Here is a 15,072-nt window from a genome sequence, read left to right as displayed (position 1 = left end):
TTTTCAGACGATGCGATTTAAATTATGGAGTCGCCGCGGGTTGATATGGCGAGATTGTGGCAGAGGGTAGCGGGAGACGTGGACTGTGAGTGAGTGTGGTTGTGGTGGAGGGTAGCGGGAGACGTAGACTGTGAGTGAGTGTGGTTGTGGTGGAGGGGAGTGGGAGACGTTGACTGTGAGTGAGTGTGGTTGTGGTAGAGGGTAGTGGGAGACGTGGACTGTGAGTGAGTGTGGTTGTGGTGGAGGGGAGCGGGAGACGTGGACTGTGAGTGAGTGTGGTTGTGGTGGAGGGTAGTGGGAGACGTTGACTGTGAGTGAGTGTGGTTGTGGTGGAGGGGAGTGGGAGACGTTGACTGTGAGTGAGTGTGGTTGTGGTGGAGGGGACTGGGAGACGTGGACTGTGAGTGAGTGTGGTTGTGGTGGAGGGTAGTGGGAGACGTGGACTGTGAGTGAGTGTGGTTGTGGTAGAGGGTAGTGGGAGACGTTGACTGTGAGTGAGTGTGGTTGTGGTGGAGGGTAGTGGGAGACGTTGACTGTGAGTGAGTGTGGTTGTGGTGGAGGGTAGTGGGAGACGTTGACTGTGAGTGAGTGTGGTTGTGGTGGAGGGGAGTGGGAGACGTTGACTGTGAGTGTGGTTGTGGTGGAGGGGACTGGGAGACGTTGACTGTGAGTGAGTGTGGTTGTGGTGGAGGGGACTGGGAGACGTGGACTGTGAGTGTGGTTGTGGTGGAGGGGAGTGGGAGACGTTGACTGTGAGTGAGTGTGGTTGTGGTGGAGGGGAGCGGGAGACGTGGACTGTGAGTGAGTGTGGTTGTGGTGGAGGGGAGTGGGAGACGTGGACTGTGAGTGAGTGTGGTTGTGGTGGAGGGGAGTGGGAGATGTTGACTGTGAGTGAGTGTGGTTGTGGTGGAGGGGAGTGGGAGACGTTGACTGTGAGTGAGTGTGGTTGTGGTGGTGGGGAGTCGGAGATGTGGACTGTGAGTGAGTGTGGTTGTGGTAGAGGGTAGTGGGAGACGTTGACTGTGAGTTAGTGTGGTTGTGGTGGAGGGGAGTGGGAGACGTGGACTGTGAGTGAGTGTGGTTGTGGTGGAGGGGAGTGGGAGACGTTGACTGTGAGTGAGTGGGGTTGTGGTGGAGGGGAGTGGGAGACGTGGACTGTGAGTGAGTGTGGTTGTGGTGGAGGGAACGGGGAGACGTGGACTGTGAGTGAGTGTGGTTGTGGTGGAGGGGAGTGGGAGACGTGGACTGTGTGTGAGTGTGGTTGTGGTAGAGGGGAGTGGGAGACGTTGACTGTGAGTGTGGTTGTGGTGGAGGGGAGTGGGAGACGTGGACTGTGAGTGAGTGTGGTTGTGGTGGAGGGTAGTGGGAAACGTGGACTGTGAGTGAGTGTGGTTGTGGTGGAGGGGACCGGGAGACGTGAACTGTGAGTGAGTGTGGTTGTGGTGGAGGGGAGTGGGAGACGTGGACTGTGAGTGAGTGTGGTTGTGGTGGAGGGAACTGGGAGACGTGGACTGTGAGTGAGTGTGGTTGTGGTGGAGGGGACCGGGAGACGTTGACTGTGAGTGAGTGTGGTTGTGGTGGAGGGAACTGGGAGACGTGGACTGTGAGTGAGTGTGGTTGTGGTGGAGGGGACCGGGAGACGTGGACTGTGAGTGAGTGTGGTTGTGGTGGAGGGGAGTGGGAGACGTGGACTGTGAGTGAGTGTGGTTGAGGTGGAGGGCACCGGGAGACGTTGAGGCTGAGTCTAAACTAATAATAGCTATGTTTTTATTTAACCAGGTAAGATCTACTGAGCTATATAGCTCTTAAATCGAAAACGGTGTACGAAGTCAATCAATATTCAATTAAATGAATTTCCAGACATGAAAGTTTTCTCGGACAAATGATTTTAAAGATGGATATGGAGAAGTATGGCTGAGACACAGACTGAGTGGTGGGACACAGGCTGAGACACAGACACAGACTGAGTGGTGGGACACAGACTGAGTGGTGAGACAGACTGAGTAGTGGGACACAGACTGAGTGGTGGGACACAGACTGAGTGGTGAGACACAGGCTGAGTGGTGAGACACAGACTGAGTGGTGAGTCACAGGCTGAGTGGTGAGACACAGGCTGAGTGCTGAGACACAGACTGAGTGGTGGGACACAGACTGAGTGGTGGGACACAGGCTGAGTGGTGGGACACAAACTGAGTGGTGGGACACAGGCTGAGTGGTGGGACACAGACTCAGTGGTGGGACACAGAATGAGTGGTGAGACACAGACTGAGTGGTGGGACACAGGCTGAGTGGTGAGACACAGGCTGAGTGGTGGGACACCGATTGAGTGGTGAGACACAGACTGAGTGGTGAGACACAGGCTGAGTGGTGGGACACAGACTGAGTGGTGGGACACAGACTGAGTGGTGGGACACAGACTGAATGGTGGGACACAGACTGAGTGGTGAGACACTGACTGAGTGGTGAGACACAGACTGAGTGGTGAGACACAGACTGAGTGGTGGGACACAGACTGAGTGGTGAGACACAGACTGAGTGCTGAGACACAGACTGAGTGGTGGGACACAGACTGAGTGGTGGGACACAGACTGAGTGGTGAGACACAGACTGAGTGGTGAGACACAGGCTGAGTGGTGAGACACAGGCTGAGTGGTGAGACACAGGCTGAGTGCTGAGACACAGGCTGAGTGCTGAGACACAGATTGAGTGGTGGGACACAGACTGAGTGGTGGGACACAGGCTGAGTGGTGGGACACAGACTGAGTGGTGGGACACAGACTGAGTGGTGAGACACTGACTGAGCAGTGAGACACAGACTGAGTGGTGAGACACAGACTGAGTGGTGGGACACAGACTGAGTGGTGAGACACAGACTGAGTGCTGAGACACAGACTGAGTGGTGGGACACAAACTGAGTGGTGGGACACAGACTGAGTGGTGGGACACAGACTGAGTGGTGAAACACAGACTGAGTGGTGAGACACAGGCTGAGTGGTGAGACACAGACTGAGTGGTGGGACACAGACTGAGTGGTGGGACACAGACTGAGTGGTGAGACACAGACTGAGTGGTGGGACACAGACTGAGTGGTGGGACACAGACTGAGTGGTGAGACACAGACTGAGTGGTGGGACACAGGCTGAGTGGTGAGACACAGGCTGAGTGCTGAGACACAGACTGAGTGGTGAGACACAGACTGAGTGGTGGGACACAGGCTGAGTGGTGGGACACAGACTGAGTGGTGGGACACAGACTGAGTGGTGGGACACAGACTGAGAGCTGAGACACAGACTGAGTGGTGAGACACAGACTGAGTGGTGGGACACAGACTGAGTGGTGAGACACAGACTGAGTGGTGAGACACAGACTGAGTGGTGGGACACAGACTGAGTGGTGGGACACAGACTGAGTGGTGAGACACAGGCTGAGTGGTGAGACACAGGCTGAGTGGTGGGACACAGACTGAGTGGTGAGACACAGGCTGAGTGCTGAGACACAGACTGAGTGGTGAGACACAGGCTGAGTGCTGAGACACAGACTGAGTGGTGGGACACAGACTGAGTGGTGAGACACAGACTGAGTGGTGAGACACAGACTGAGTGGTGAGACACAGGCTGAGTGGTGAAACACAGACTGAGTGGTGGGACACAGGCTGAGTGGTGGGACACAGACTGAGTGGTGAGACACAGACTGAGTGGTGGGACACAGACTGAGTGGTGAGACACAGGCTGAGTGCTGAGACACAAACTGAGTGGTGAGACACAGACTGAGTGGTGGGACACAGGCTGAGTGGTGGGACAGACTGAGTGGTGGGACACGGACTGAGTGGTGAGACACAGACTGAGTGGTGAGACACAGACTGAGTGGTGAGACACAGACTGAGTGGTGGGACACAGACTGAGAGCTGAGACACAGACTGAGTGGTGAGACACAGACTGAGTGGTGGGACACAGACTGAGTGGTGAGACACAGACTGAGTGGTAAGACACAGACTGAGTGGTGAGACACAGACTGAGTGGTGAGACACAAGCTGAGTGGTGGGACACAGACTGAGTGGTGGGACACAGGCTGAGTGGTGAGACACAGGCTGAGTGGTGGGACACAGACTGAGTGGTGAGACACAGACTGAGTGGTGGGACACAGACTGAGTGCTGAGACACACTGAGTGGTGGGACACAGACTGAGTGGTGGAACACAGACTGAGTGGTGGGACACAGACTGAGTGGTGAGACACAGACTGAGTGGTGAGACACAGACTGAGTGGTGGGACACAAACTGAGTGGTGGAACACAGACTGAGTGGTGGGACACAGACTGAGAGCTGAGACACAGACTGAGTGGTGAGACACAGACTGAGTGGTGGGACACAGACTGAGTGGTGAGACACAGACTGAGTGGTAAGACACAGACTGAGTGGTGAGACACAGACTGAGTGGTGAGACACAAGCTGAGTGGTGGGACACAGACTGAGTGGTGGGACACAGGCTGAGTGGTGAGACACAGGCTGAGTGGTGGGACACAGACTGAGTGGTGAGACACAGACTGAGTGGTGGGACACAGACTGAGTGCTGAGACACACTGAGTGGTGGGACACAGACTGAGTGGTGGAACACAGACTGAGTGGTGGGACACAGACTGAGTGGTGAGACACAGACTGAGTGGTGAGACACAGACTGAGTGGTGGGACACAAACTGAGTGGTGGGTTACATAGGCTGAGTGGTGAGACACAGGCTGAGTGCTGAGACACAGACTGAGTGGTGGGACACAGACTGAGTGGTGGGACACAGACTGAGTGGTGAGACACAGACTGAGTGGTGGGACACAGGCTGAGTGGTGAGACACAGGCTGAGTGCTGAGACACAGACTGAGTGGTGGGACACAGGCTGAGTGGTGGGACAGACTGAGTGGTGGGACACGGACTGAGTGGTGAGACACAGACTGAGTGGTGAGACACAGACTGAGTGGTGAGACACAGACTGAGTGGTGGGACACAGACTGAGAGCTGAGACACAGACTGAGTGGTGAGACACAGACTGAGTGGTGGGACACAGACTGAGTGGTGAGACACAGACTGAGTGGTGAGACACAGACTGAGTGGTGGGACACAGGCTGAGTGGTGGGACAGACTGAGTGGTGGGACACGGACTGAGTGGTGAGACACAGACTGAGTGGTGAGACACAGACTGAGTGGTGAGACACAGACTGAGTGGTGGGACACAGACTGAGAGCTGAGACACAGACTGAGTGGTGAGACACAGACTGAGTGGTGGGACACAGACTGAGTGGTGAGACACAGACTGAGTGGTAAGACACAGACTGAGTGGTGAGACACAGACTGAGTGGTGAGACACAAGCTGAGTGGTGGGACACAGACTGAGTGGTGGGACACAGGCTGAGTGGTGAGACACAGGCTGAGTGGTGGGACACAGACTGAGTGGTGAGACACAGACTGAGTGGTGGGACACAGACTGAGTGCTGAGACACACTGAGTGGTGGGACACAGACTGAGTGGTGGAACACAGACTGAGTGGTGGGACACAGACTGAGTGGTGAGACACAGACTGAGTGGTGAGACACAGACTGAGTGGTGGGACACAAACTGAGTGGTGGAACACAGACTGAGTGGTGGGACACAGACTGAGAGCTGAGACACAGACTGAGTGGTGAGACACAGACTGAGTGGTGGGACACAGACTGAGTGGTGAGACACAGACTGAGTGGTAAGACACAGACTGAGTGGTGAGACACAGACTGAGTGGTGAGACACAAGCTGAGTGGTGGGACACAGACTGAGTGGTGGGACACAGGCTGAGTGGTGAGACACAGGTTGAGTGGTGGGACACAGACTGAGTGGTGAGACACAGACTGAGTGGTGGGACACAGACTGAGTGCTGAGACACACTGAGTGGTGGGACACAGACTGAGTGGTGGAACACAGACTGAGTGGTGGGACACAGACTGAGTGGTGAGACACAGACTGAGTGGTGAGACACAGACTGAGTGGTGGGACACAAACTGAGTGGTGGGTTACATAGGCTGAGTGGTGAGACACAGGCTGAGTGCTGAGACACAGACTGAGTGGTGGGACACAGACTGAGTGGTGGGACACAGACTGAGTGGTGAGACACAGACTGAGTGGTGGGACACAGGCTGAGTGGTGAGACACAGGCTGAGTGCTGAGACACAGACTGAGTGGTGAGACACAGACTGAGTGGTGGGACACAGGCTGAGTGGTGGGACACAAACTGAGTGGTGGGACACAGACTGAGTGGTGAGACACAGACTGAGTGGAGAGACACAGACTGAGTGGTGAGACACAGACTGAGTGGTGGGTCACAGGCTGAGTGGTGAGACACAGGCTGAGTGGTGGGACACAGATTGAGTGGTGAGACACAGACTGAGTGGTGAGACACAGGCTGAGTGGTGGGACACAGACTGAGTGGTGGGACACAAGCTGAGTGGTGGGACACAGACTGAGTGGTGAGACACAGACTGAGTGGTGGGACACATACTGAGTGGTGGGACACAGACTGAGTGGTGGGACACAGACTGAGTGGTGAGACACAGACTGAGTGGTGAGACACAGGCTGAGTGGTGAGACACAGGCTGAGTGGTGAGACACAACCTGAGTGCTGAGACACAGGCTGAGTGCTGAGACACAGACTGAGTGGTGGGACACAGGCTGAGTGGTGGGACACAGACTGAGTGGTGGGACACAGACTGAGTGGTGAGACACTGACTGAGTGGTGAGACACAGACTGAGTGGTGAGACACAGACTGAGTGGTGGGACACAGACTGAGTGGTGAGACACAGACTGAGTGCTGAGACACAGACTGAGTGGTGGGACACAGACTGAGTGGTGGGACACAGACTGAGTGGTGAGACACAGACTGAGTGGTGAGACACAGGCTGAGTGGTGAGACACAGGCTGAGTGGTGAGACACAGGCTGAGTGCTGAGACACAGGCTGAGTGCTGCGACACAGACTGAGTGGTGGGACACAGACTGAGTGGTGGGACACAGGCTGAGTGGTGGGACACAGACTGAGTGGTGGGACACAGACTGAGTGGTGAGACACTGACTGAGCAGTGAGACACAGACTGAGTGGTGAGACACAGACTGAGTGGTGGGACACAGACTGAGTGGTGGGACACAGGCTGAGTGGTGAGACACAGGCTGAGTGGTGGGACACAGACTGAGTGGTGAGACACAGACTGAGTGGTGGGACACAGACTGAGTGCTGAGACACACTGAGTGGTGGGACACAGACTGAGTGGTGGAACACAGACTGAGTGGTGGGACACAGATTGAGTGGTGAGACACAGACTGAGTGGTGAGACACAGACTGAGTGGTGGGACACAAACGGAGTGGTGGGTTACATAGGCTGAGTGGTGAGACACAGGCTGAGTGCTGAGACACAGACTGAGTGGTGGGACACAGACTGAGTGGTGGGACACAGACTGAGTGGTGAGACACAGACTGAGTGGTGGGACACAGGCTGAGTGGTGAGACACAGGCTGAGTGCTGAGACACAGACTGAGTGGTGAGACACAGACTGAGTGGTGGGACACAGGCTGAGTGGTGGGACACAAACTGAGTGGTGGGACACAGACTGAGTGGTGAGACACAGACTGAGTGGAGAGACACAGACTGAGTGGTGAGACACAGACTGAGTGGTGGGACACAGGCTGAGTGGTGAGACACAGGCTGAGTGGTGGGACACAGATTGAGTGGTGAGACACAGACTGAGTGGTGAGACACAGACTGAGTGGTGGGACACAGACTGAGTGGTGGGACACAAGCTGAGTGGTGGGACACAGACTGAGTGGTGAGACACAGACTGAGTGGTGGGACACATACTGAGTGGTGGGACACAGACTGAGTGGTGGGACACAGACTGAGTGGTGAGACACAGACTGAGTGGTGAGACACAGGCTGAGTGGTGAGACACAGGCTGAGTGGTGAGACACAACCTGAGTGCTGAGACACAGGCTGAGTGCTGAGACACAGACTGAGTGGTGGGACACAGGCTGAGTGGTGGGACACAGACTGAGTGGTGGGACACAGACTGAGTGGTGAGACACTGACTGAGTGGTGAGACACAGACTGAGTGGTGAGACACAGACTGAGTGGTGGGACACAGACTGAGTGGTGAGACACAGACTGAGTGCTGAGACACAGACTGAGTGGTGGGACACAGACTGAGTGGTGGGACACAGACTGAGTGGTGAGACACAGACTGAGTTGTGAGACACAGGCTGAGTGGTGAGACACAGGCTGAGTGGTGAGACACAGGCTGAGTGCTGAGACACAGGCTGAGTGCTGAGACACAGACTGAGTGGTGGGACACAGACTGAGTGGTGGGACACAGGCTGAGTGGTGGGACACAGACTGAGTGGTGGGACACAGACTGAGTGGTGAGACACTGACTGAGCAGTGAGACACAGACTGAGTGGTGAGACACAGACTGAGTGGTGGGACACAGACTGAGTGGTGAGACACAGACTGAGTGCTGAGACACAGACTGAGTGGTGGGACACAAACTGAGTGGTGGGACACAGACTGAGTGGTGGGACACAGACTGAGTGGTGAAACACAGACTGAGTGGTGAGACACAGGCTGAGTGGTGAGACACAGACTGAGTGGTGGGACACAGACTGAGTGGTGGGACACAGACTGAGTGGTGAGACACAGACTGAGTGGTGGGACACAGACTGAGTGGTGGGACACAGACTGAGTGGTGAGACACAGACTGAGTGGTGGGACACAGGCTGAGTGGTGAGACACAGGCTGAGTGCTGAGACACAGACTGAGTGGTGAGACACAGACTGAGTGGTGGGACACAGGCTGAGTGGTGGGACACAGACTGAGTGGTGGGACACAGACTGAGTGGTGGGACACAGACTGAGAGCTGAGACACAGACTGAGTGGTGAGACACAGACTGAGTGGTGGGACACAGACTGAGTGGTGAGACACAGACTGAGTGGTGAGACACAGACTGAGTGGTGGGACACAGACTGAGTGGTGGGACACAGACCGAGTGGTGAGACACAGGCTGAGTGGTGAGACACAGGCTGAGTGGTGGGACACAGACTGAGTGGTGAGACACAGGCTGACTGCTGAGACACAGACTGAGTGGTGAGACACAGGCTGAGTGGTGAGACACAGGCTGAGTGGTGGGACACAGACTGAGTGGTGAGACACAGGCTGAGTGCTGAGACACAGACTGAGTGGTGGGACACAGACTGAGTGGTGAGACACAGACTGAGTGGTGAGACACAGACTGAGTGGTGAGACACAGACTGAGTGGTGAGACACAGACTGAGTGGTTGGACACAGGCTGAGTGGTGAGACACAGGCTGAGTGCTGAGACACAGACTGAGTGGTGAGACACAGACTGAGTGGTGGGACACAGGCTGAGTGGTGAGACACAGACTGAGAGCTGAGACACAGACTGAGTGGTGAGACACAGGCTGAGTGCTGAGACACAGACTGAGTGGTGGGACACAGACTGAGTGGTGAAACACAGACTGAGTGTTGGGACACAGGCTGAGTGGTGGGACACAGACTGAGTGGTGAGACACAGACTGAGTGGTTGGACACAGGCTGAGTGGTGAGACACAGGCTGAGTGCTGAGACACAGACTGAGTGGTGAGACACAGACTGAGTGGTGGGACACAGGCTGAGTGGTGGGACAGACTGAGTGGTGGGACACGGACTGAGTGGTGAGACACAGACTGAGTGGTGAGACACAGACTGAGTGGTGAGACACAGACTGAGTGGTGGGACACAGACTGAGTGGTGGGACACAGACTGAGTGGTGAGACACAGGCTGAGTGGTGGGACACAGACTGAGTGGTGAGACACAGGCTGAGTGCTGAGACACAGACTGAGTGGTGAGACACAGGCTGAGTGCTGAGTCACAGACTGAGTGGTGAGACACAGGCTGAGTGGTGAGACACAGACTGAGTGGTGGGACACAGACTGAGTGGTGGGACACAGACTGAGTGGTGAGACACAGACTGAGTGGTGGGACACAGGCTGAGTGGTGAGACACAGGGTGAGTGCTGAGACACAGACTGAGTGGTGAGACACAGGCTGAGTGGTAGGACACAGGCTGAGTGGTGGGACACAGACTGAGTGGTGAGACACAGACTGAGTGGTGGGACACAGGCTGAGTGGTGAGACACAGGGTGAGTGCTGAGACACGGACTGAGTGGTGAGACACAGACTGAGTGGTGAGAAACAGACTGAGTGCTGAGACACAGACTGAGTGGTGGGACACAGACTGAGTGGTGGGACACAGACTGAGAGCTGAGACACAGACTGAGTGGTGAGACACAGACTGAGTGGTGGGACACAGACTGAGAGCTGAGACACAGACTGAGTGGTGAGACACAGACTGAGTGGTGGGAAACAGACTGAGTGGTGAGACACAGGTTGAGTGGTGGGACACAGACTGAGTGGTGAGACACAGACTGAGTGGTGGGACACAGACTGAGTGGTGAGACACAGGCTGAGTGCTGAGACACAGACTGAGTGGTGAGACACAGGCTGAGTGGGGAGACACAGACTGAGTGGTGGGACACAGACTGAGTGGTGAGACATAGCCTGAGTGGTGGGACACAGGCTGAGTGGTGAGACACAGACTGAGTGGTGGGACACAGACTGAGTGGTGAGACACAGGCTGAGTGGTGGGACACAAACTGAGTGGTGGGACACAGACTGAGTGGTGAGACACAGGCTGAGTGGTGAGACACAGACTGAGAGCTGAGACACAGCCTGAGTGGTGGGACACAGACTGAGTGGTGAGACATAGACTGAGTGGTGAGACACAGGCTGAGTGGTGGGACACAGACTGAGTGGTGAGACACAGACTGAGTGGTGAGACACAGACTGAGTGGTGAGACACAGGCTGAGTGGGGAGACACAGGCTGAGTGGTGGGACACAGACTGAGTGGTGAGACACAGGCTGAGTGCTGAGACACAGGCTGATTGGTGGGACACAGACTGAGTGGTGGGACACAGACTGAGTGGTGAGACACAGACTGAGTGGTGGGACACAGACTGAGTGGTGGGACACAGGCTGAGTGGTGAGACACAGACTGAGTGGTGAGACACAGACTGAGTGGTGAGACAGACTGAGTGGTGGGACACAGACTGAGTGGTGAGACACAGACTGAGTGGTGGGACACAGGCTGAGTGGTGAGACACAGACTGAGTGGTGAGACACAGACTGAGTGGTGGGACACAGACTGAGTGGTGGGACACAGGCTGAGTGGTGAGACACAGACTGAGTGGTGGGACACAGACTGAGTGGTGAGACACAGGCTGAGTGGTGAGACACAGACTGAGTGGTGAGACACAGACTGAGTGGTGAGACACAGACTGAGTGGTGAGACACAGACTGAGTGGTGGGACACAGACTGAGAGCTGAGACACAGCCTGAGTGGTGGGACACAGACTGAGTGGTGAGACACAGACTGAGTGGTGAGACACAGACTGAGTGGTGAGACACAGCCTGAGTGGTGAGACACAGACTGAGTGGTGAGACACAGACTGAGTGGTGGGACACAGACTGAGAGCTGAGACACAGCCTGAGTGGTGGGACACAGACTGAGTGGTGGGACACAGACTGAGTGGTGAGACACAGACTGAGTGGTGAGACACAGACTGAGTGGTGAGACACAGGCTGAGTGGGGAGACACAGGCTGAGTGGTGGGGCACAGGCTGAGTGGTGGGACACAGACTCGTAGGTGGGACACAGACTGAGTGGTGAGACACAGACTGAGTGGTGAGACACAGGCTGAGTGGTGGGACACAGACTGAGTGGTGGGACACAGACTGAGTGCTGAGATACAGGCTGAGTGGTGAGACACAGGCTGAGTGGTGAGACACAGGCTGAGTGGTGGGACACAGACTGAGTGGTGAGACACAGGCTGAGTGCTGAGACACAGACTGAGTGGTGGGACACAGACTGAGTGGTGAGACACAGACTGAGTGGTGAGACACAGACTGAGTGGTGAGACACAGACTGAGTGGTTGGACACAGGCTGAGTGGTGAGACACAGGCTGAGTGCTGAGACACAGACTGAGTGGTGAGACACAGACTGAGTGGTGGGACACAGGCTGAGTGGTGAGACACAGACTGAGAGCTGAGACACAGACTGAGTGGTGAGACACAGGCTGAGTGCTGAGACACAGACTGAGTGGTGGGACACAGACTGAGTGGTGAAACACAGACTGAGTGTTGGGACACAGGCTGAGTGGTGGGACACAGACTGAGTGGTGAGACACAGACTGAGTGGTTGGACACAGGCTGAGTGGTGAGACACAGGCTGAGTGCTGAGACACAGACTGAGTGGTGAGACACAGACTGAGTGGTGGGACACAGGCTGAGTGGTGGGACAGACTGAGTGGTGGGACACGGACTGAGTGGTGAGACACAGACTGAGTGGTGAGACACAGACTGAGTGGTGAGACACAGACTGAGTGGTGGGACACAGACTGAGTGGTGGGACACAGACTGAGTGGTGAGACACAGGCTGAGTGGTGGGACACAGACTGAGTGGTGAGACACAGGCTGAGTGCTGAGACACAGACTGAGTGGTGAGACACAGGCTGAGTGCTGAGTCACAGACTGAGTGGTGAGACACAGGCTGAGTGGTGAGACACAGACTGAGTGGTGGGACACAGACTGAGTGGTGGGACACAGACTGAGTGGTGAGACACAGACTGAGTGGTGGGACACAGGCTGAGTGGTGAGACACAGGGTGAGTGCTGAGACACAGACTGAGTGGTGAGACACAGGCTGAGTGGTAGGACACAGGCTGAGTGGTGGGACACAGACTGAGTGGTGAGACACAGACTGAGTGGTGGGACACAGGCTGAGTGGTGAGACACAGGGTGAGTGCTGAGACACGGACTGAGTGGTGAGACACAGACTGAGTGGTGAGAAACAGACTGAGTGCTGAGACACAGACTGAGTGGTGGGACACAGACTGAGTGGTGGGACACAGACTGAGAGCTGAGACACAGACTGAGTGGTGAGACACAGACTGAGTGGTGGGACACAGACTGAGAGCTGAGACACAGACTGAGTGGTGAGACACAGACTGAGTGGTGGGAAACAGACTGAGTGGTGAGACACAGGTTGAGTGGTGGGACACAGACTGAGTGGTGAGACACAGACTGAGTTGTGAGACACAGGCTGAGTGGTGAGACACAGGCTGAGTGGTGAGACACAGGCTGAGTGCTGAGACACAGGCTGAGTGCTGAGACACAGACTGAGTGGTGGGACACAGACTGAGTGGTGGGACACAGGCTGAGTGGTGGGACACAGACTGAGTGGTGGGACACAGACTGAGTGGTGAGACACTGACTGAGCAGTGAGACACAGACTGAGTGGTGAGACACAGACTGAGTGGTGGGACACAGACTGAGTGGTGAGACACAGACTGAGTGCTGAGACACAGACTGAGTGGTGGGACACAAACTGAGTGGTGGGACACAGACTGAGTGGTGGGACACAGACTGAGTGGTGAAACACAGACTGAGTGGTGAGACACAGGCTGAGTGGTGAGACACAGACTGAGTGGTGGGACACAGACTGAGTGGTGGGACACAGACTGAGTGGTGAGACACAGACTGAGTGGTGGGACACAGACTGAGTGGTGGGACACAGACTGAGTGGTGAGACACAGACTGAGTGGTGGGACACAGGCTGAGTGGTGAGACACAGGCTGAGTGCTGAGACACAGACTGAGTGGTGAGACACAGACTGAGTGGTGGGACACAGGCTGAGTGGTGGGACACAGACTGAGTGGTGGGACACAGACTGAGTGGTGGGACACAGACTGAGAGCTGAGACACAGACTGAGTGGTGAGACACAGACTGAGTGGTGGGACACAGACTGAGTGGTGAGACACAGACTGAGTGGTGAGACACAGACTGAGTGGTGGGACACAGACTGAGTGGTGGGACACAGACCGAGTGGTGAGACACAGGCTGAGTGGTGAGACACAGGCTGAGTGGTGGGACACAGACTGAGTGGTGAGACACAGGCTGACTGCTGAGACACAGACTGAGTGGTGAGACACAGGCTGAGTGGTGAGACACAGGCTGAGTGGTGGGACACAGACTGAGTGGTGAGACACAGGCTGAGTGCTGAGACACAGACTGAGTGGTGGGACACAGACTGAGTGGTGAGACACAGACTGAGTGGTGAGACACAGACTGAGTGGTGAGACACAGACTGAGTGGTGAGACACAGACTGAGTGGTTGGACACAGGCTGAGTGGTGAGACACAGGCTGAGTGCTGAGACACAGACTGAGTGGTGAGACACAGACTGAGTGGTGGGACACAGGCTGAGTGGTGAGACACAGACTGAGAGCTGAGACACAGACTGAGTGGTGAGACACAGGCTGAGTGCTGAGACACAGACTGAGTGGTGGGACACAGACTGAGTGGTGAAACACAGACTGAGTGTTGGGACACAGGCTGAGTGGTGGGACACAGACTGAGTGGTGAGACACAGACTGAGTGGTTGGACACAGGCTGAGTGGTGAGACACAGGCTGAGTGCTGAGACACAGACTGAGTGGTGAGACACAGACTGAGTGGTGGGACACAGGCTGAGTGGTGGGACAGACTGAGTGGTGGGACACGGACTGAGTGGTGAGACACAGACTGAGTGGTGAGACACAGACTGAGTGGTGAGACACAGACTGAGTGGTGGGACACAGACTGAGTGGTGGGACACAGACTGAGTGGTGAGACACAGGCTGAGTGGTGGGACACAGACTGAGTGGTGAGACACAGGCTGAGTGCTGAGACACAGACTGAGTGGTGAGACACAGGCTGAGTGCTGAGTCACAGACTGAGTGGTGAGACACAGGCTGAGTGGTGAGACACAGACTGAGTGGTGGGACACAGACTGAGTGGTGGGACACAGACTGAGTGGTGAGACACAGACTGAGTGGTGGGACACAGGCTGAGTGGTGAGACACAGGGTGAGTGCTGAGACACAGACTGAGTGGTGAGACACAGGCTGAGTGGTAGGACACAGG

The sequence above is a fragment of the Lampetra fluviatilis genome, chromosome 39 (assembly GCF_964198595.1).
Source record: "Lampetra fluviatilis chromosome 39, kcLamFluv1.1, whole genome shotgun sequence".
In the NCBI taxonomy this organism is placed as follows: Eukaryota; Metazoa; Chordata; class Hyperoartia; order Petromyzontiformes; family Petromyzontidae; genus Lampetra; species Lampetra fluviatilis.
The sequence above is the reverse complement of the archived record's forward strand: the minus strand, read 5'-3'. Positions refer to the sequence as shown.